The sequence below is a fragment of the Myodes glareolus genome, chromosome 17 (assembly GCF_982192425.1).
Source record: "Myodes glareolus chromosome 17, mMyoGla1.1, whole genome shotgun sequence".
NCBI lineage: Eukaryota > Metazoa > Chordata > Mammalia > Rodentia > Cricetidae > Myodes > Myodes glareolus.
Genome location: NC_142042.1, coordinates 51376749 through 51382600, shown reverse-complemented (window position 1 = coordinate 51382600; position 5852 = coordinate 51376749). Strand labels below are relative to the sequence as shown.

The 5852-nt window shown below is 39.1% G+C and overlaps 1 pseudogene; it reads left to right on the top strand.

The window, feature by feature from the left end:
• The first annotated feature begins 1558 nt into the window (after nucleotides 1-1558).
• On the top strand, nucleotides 1559-5635 carry LOC148119405 (kinesin-like protein KIF20B pseudogene; annotated as a pseudogene).
• Nucleotides 5636-5852: the final 217 nt, after the last annotated feature.

The window sequence follows — 5852 nt, the reverse complement described above, 5'->3', positions numbered from 1 at the left end:
GGATTGGTGGCTAGCCCAATTGCCATCAGAGAAGCTTCTTTCATTTTGCAACCAAAGGCAACTGATGTAGCTTCACATTCAAACATTATGTTGAGCTTGGGGAATCCTTCAGAAGTAGGAAGAAAGAATTGTAGGAGCAAGAGGGATCAGTGATACCACAGGAAAACTCACAGAATTAACTAACACAGGGGCATTGGGACCCATAAAGACTGAACCAACAAACACTAAGCCATATTTTGCAGTGAAGAGAGGATAGAGCATAGCAGAGGGATTATGGAAAGAAATACAAGGGCATAATTATTAAGATACAGAGTACCACTGAGAGCACAAATTAACAACATTAAGGCCAACAATTATCAAGTGGTACTTTGCAGCAGGGAATTCTTCAGTCATTAGCTTTTAAGATACTAAGATACTAACCCACTTGGGTGTGGTGTCTTATACTATAAGTACAGCTGTAAAGCTTGTACTCTCTTTCTCCTAGCTGCTGGATTCAGTTCCTATTTCCCATTTTTGCAGAGGACTGTGATCTGTGATATAACCTAAATAAATCACCCTTTATTATACTCAATTCTGAGTTAGTGTGCATTTACTTTATAGCATCCAACTTCATCTAGCACACACATGAATTCCAACTCCACACCTACTGCTATAGGTCCAAAATTTCCAAAATATCCATGACCCTCTGATGCGGGAGAATTGTCTGTATTCTGTCAATCATATTTTAATAAAACGCTGATTGGCCAGGCGAGCAGTATAGGCGGGAAAACCAGACAGGAAGTAGAGGTGATGCAATGAGAACAGGAGAATTCTGGAAAGCAGGGGTTCCTCTGCCATTCCTGCGCAGACCACCGAAGAGACAGCATGTAACCTGCCCAGCTGAAAAAGGTACTGAGCCATGAGCTAATGTAGATCAGAATAATGGGTTAATATAAGTTACAAGGGCTAATAAGAAGCAAGACCTAATGGGCCAATCAGTTTATAACCTTATGGAGTCCTGTGTGTGATTTCTCTTTGGGATTTGCCGGTTGTGGGGTACCGGGTGGGACGGAAACCCCAACAAGCCGGCCCCCTCATATTACAACCCTCTGCCTGCCTGGCTTGATTTTACCTAGTAAACAGTTTTTATTTATTCATTTATTTTTGTCAAACCTCCCCACAGCAGAGCTACTACATTGTGACTTGGCAATTTCTTGGGCTTGTGAACACTCTCCCTTTCCTCACCGTTGCCCTTGATGCATGGTGTCTTGTGTAACTTCTAGTTTGTGTTCCCTGCTTGCAAGCTCTTGACTCCTTGATATTCTGGCCACCAGAAAACTCTCTCCATGTACAGAATTGATTTAATTGCTTTAAATTTGTCAAGCAAAGCATATTTGTCAGTGTTAAACCAGGCACCAATGCATGGAATCAAAGCGGTAGAGTACTGTTCACTCTGCTGCTGGTCTATCCACTGCACATCTACAACCACGACACCTCATGGCCAATAAAGATCATTAAACCTACAACAATTTTTTGAATCTAATGGAGTTTAGTAAATCAATAATTTGATAGTTATACAATGGATGATAATGTCATGTTTCAGGAATTTAATAACTTTTTAATTTATACTATGGATGATATTCTGCAAGGCTCAGATACTTTAAATTCGTCTCAAGAGAAATCCTTGGCACCCATTAAATTTTCTTAAGATGTATCTGTAGACAATAATTTAGATAGTAAAATACTAAATCTAAAAAGATCACTGTTTCATTGGAAAATAGTCTAGAAGATTTGGTTGAAAATTAAGATTTGGTTGAGGATTTAGAAAAATCAGAAGAAACACAGAACATAGAAACTGAACTTGCTGATGAAAATATAGATAAAATTTTAGAGGAATGTAGAGTCTTCAGAAGTCCCCAGAATGAGAAACTGCTGGATTTAATAAAAGACTTGATCCAACCAGATTCTCTGAATGTGGCTGGCCCGGAGCCTTTCTGAAAAGCCATTGACAATGACACTGGAACTTGCTTCCTCTGCATATACTGGATTTTGGCGCTCCAGTCTGTTTGAACTCTCACCTTTCCTGGACCTGGAGGGAGGGGGGAGGAACTTGAACTTCCCACAGGGCAGGAAACCCTGACTGCTCTAGGGGATGGAGAGGGAGGAGGAGAGGGAGTGGGGGGAGTGGGAGGGTGTTGGGAGGAGGGGCTGAAATGGAAACTTTTATAATTTAATAAAAAAAATAAAAGACTTGAAAAAAGACTAATAAATTAAAAAGGAAAAGTTAACATTGGAATTTAAAATTTAAGGAGAAGTTACCCTGGAGTTCATTGGACTTAATGGGAAGCTGATTTTAAGGAGACACTTCTTCAGGAATGAGAGATGTTAGAAGAAAATGCTGACCATCACCTGGAAGTCTTCAAAGATCTGGTTGGAAAATGTGACACCCAAGATGAATCAACAAATGGAATTTGTGCCATGAAAGTAGAAACTGCCAGCTAAAGCTTAATGAAGTAAAAGAGGAATTAGCCCAAACTAAAGAAGAATTACTTAGAGCCCAAGAAGAGCTAAAAAGTAGAGGAATGAATCAGACTGTTTGGTTCAAGGGCTCAAGACATCAAGTCAGGTTGATACATCTTTTATCATCAGTAAATCAGCTTGTAATGAAATGGTTGCAATGCCCAAGGACATCAGAATGCAGACACACCCAGAAAAGAAAAGATTTAATGAAGGTGAACTTCAGCAAGGTGAACCACCAGCAAAGAAAGGGCTTATACTGTTAGTCCACCTATCACTGGAGATCAAAGAAAAGTGAAGAAATATAACAGTCTTTTTTAGAGGGTGGGAAAGTCATTAGAATTTTATAAGAAAAGAATGAAGAGTTTTTAATTATTAGTGAGAATGAACTCAAAAGTGAAATGGTGGAAAAAGCAGAATTAAATGAACAGGTTGTGAGTTTGCAGCAGCTTTGTTTCGCTGAAGAAAAGAACTTGTCTCTGAGGACAAAGGTGGAGCAAATCCAGGCCAGGTATGACAGTACAGTTGCTGAGTTACTCACACACAGATCTATGAACCAAGAGCAGGAGAAAAGGATCCTGAAATTGTCACTGAAGATGAAAACTGCTAAAAAAAAAGCATCACAAGCAACGTTTCACAGATACAACTAATGCAAACAAAAATACACGAACTATGGTTGCTTGTTTCACCATCTCATATTTCAAAAATAGATTACTTTGTCTCCAGGATCTGTCAAATGGTCCTGAAGGGGATAATTTGCTGAACACATCACTACAGCTTCCAGGTAATGACTTGTCAAGCAAAGGGGTTAAAGAATATTATATTCAGGAGCTAGTAGGGAAAGTTCCTTCCACTCTAGTATTGAAGCCATCTGGGTAGTATGTAAAGAGATTGTGAAGGCCTCCTTGAAAAAGTCTTAGCAGATTCAGAAACTAGAAGAATAAATTGAAAAATTACAATTGGAAATAAAAGGCTGCAAGGATAAGAAGAATGAACTGCAAGCAAAGGAGAGGGAGGATAAGCATAACTATCACTGACTGAAAGAGAAAGTCTTATACAGCAGTTCAGAGAAGAACTGCAAAAAATGTTTTCATCTTGGTGTTCAAGTGCAGCTTGTAGCTGCAAGAGATCAAGCTCCTTCAGAGCTTACCCAAAATGTTATGTGCTATAAGGTAAAAATAAAGGAACTTGAAATGATGGTAGAGACCCAGAAAGATGAGTGTAGGCACTTAGGCAAATCAGAGTAAGGCATTTTAGAGAAGGAATCTGCCATCTTAAAGCTGGAAGCAAGTCTGAAGGAATTGGAAGCAAATCACCAGGATTACATCAAAAGCACTAAAGATTTAAATGAAAAGGAAATCAAGTTGAAGGAAGAAATCACACAGTTGGCAAATAATTTGCACACTATGAAACAGTCACTTCAGTTAAAGGAAGAAGAAAGAAATTAACAGACAAAAAAACAGAAAAGTTGAAAGAGGAGCTTGCTGCAAACCATGTTCTTACTCAGAATCTCCAAGCAAATCTTCAGAGGAAGGAAGAAGATTATGCTGAGCTGAAGGAAAATCTCACTGATGCCAAAAAGGAGATTGAGCAGGTATAGAAGGAGTTATCTGTAATGCATGATGAAGATAAATTATTGAGGATTAAAATTAATGAACTGGAGAAAAGGAAAAACCAGTATTCTCAGGAAATAGAGATAAAACAGCAGACCAGCCAGCTGCTCAAGGAGCAGTTAAACAATCACAAAATGGAAGAAACTGTACAACAGTAGGAGAGAGTGTGCAAAGATCTCAGTATTAAAGAGAAGGTGGTTGAAGTCATGAGACTGACACTAGAAGAGCAAGAACAAACACAGGTGGAACAAGACCCAGTACTTGAAGCCAAGTTAGAGGAAGCTGCTTGGCTAGCCAAAGAATTGGATAAGTGGAAAGAAAAATTTCAAGATCAAGAAGCTAGAAGTAATGAAAGGTCAAATGAAGACCCTGTGGAGGACACAGATGCACTTAGGAAGAAGCTCAGTAAGCTTCAGGATGAGCTTCAGAAATTCAAAGAGAAATATAAAGCTGATAGAAAGAAGTGGTTAGAAGAAAAGGTGATCCTTACCACTCAAGCAAAAGAAGCTGAAAATCTACCAAACACAGAAATGAAAAAACATGATGAAGACAGAGAATACTGTTTAAAGCTACAGAATGAAGTGGAAACCCTGAGATTACAGCTGGCAGAGAGAACTTGTCACCTTCAAAAGTGAAGAGAGAAGTGGGACTAGGTGCTCATAGCTGTGGAGGTGCAGATGAAGGTGGTGCTCTCCACAGCAAGCACAAGGACAAGGGAGTCCAGCAATGGAATAGGGCTGCAGCAGAGAGCGCGGGGCCAGAAAACCAAACCGGGAATCTCAAGCCTGAACATAATAGTTTATTTGATCTTGGTGTAGTTGAAACTGAACCTCAATAAACAAGTTTTGAAATTTCTAGGAATGCAGCAGAGGATGGATCTGTAGCTCTTGATTCTTGTGAAGTTTCAACAGAAAATGTGCAAAGCACTTGATTTCCAAAACCTGAATTGGAGTTTCAGTTTACACTTTTGCAGCCAAACAGAATGGCAGTGAAGCACCCAGGTTGCGCTTTACCAGTCACAACTAACACTACCAAGGCATGGAAGAGGAAATGTGATGAAATAGAGGAGGACTTGTTGAAATGTGAAAATAAGAATTCTACTCTCAGAAATAACATGCAGCTTCCTGCTTCAGAACATAGAAATTCCTCTATGAAAAAGGATCAAAAGGTTTCCTCATGTCCATCATCAAAGAAAACATATTCTTTATGGAGCCAGGCATCTATAGTTAGTGCAGACATAACCTCTAGCAAATAGAGAGAGCAATAAAGAAATTTGGAGACTTCTTGCAGCCTTCTCCAACAACTCTTCAATCCAAAGCGAAAAAGATAATTGTAACAATGAGTTCTCCAAAGAACCAAGTAAAGAAACCTTGTCTCAGCCAAAAAAAATGCAAACAGAAATTATACATAAATAAAATTTTATCTCCCATCAATATATCTGGACAAGTGATTTTAATGCAACAGAAAGTAAAAGAAAGTGACATCAGATTCTCAAATGACAGCTTTGAACAAGAACAGTCAAATAAATTGCTTTGGGAGACTGTTTCAATGTCAATTTTGTATTCACAATCATTGTAAATTTTAAGTTTTAAAAGTTAATTGTGGATTCCAGCTTTCACACAGGAACCATTTCCTTTATTCCTCCCTTCCTCCTCAGGACCATAAAATCCCCCAGCTCTGCTGCCTTGGTCTTGTTCACTGGGACTGGGCTGCAAGTGCAACCCGGCAGGAGGAAATTCCTGT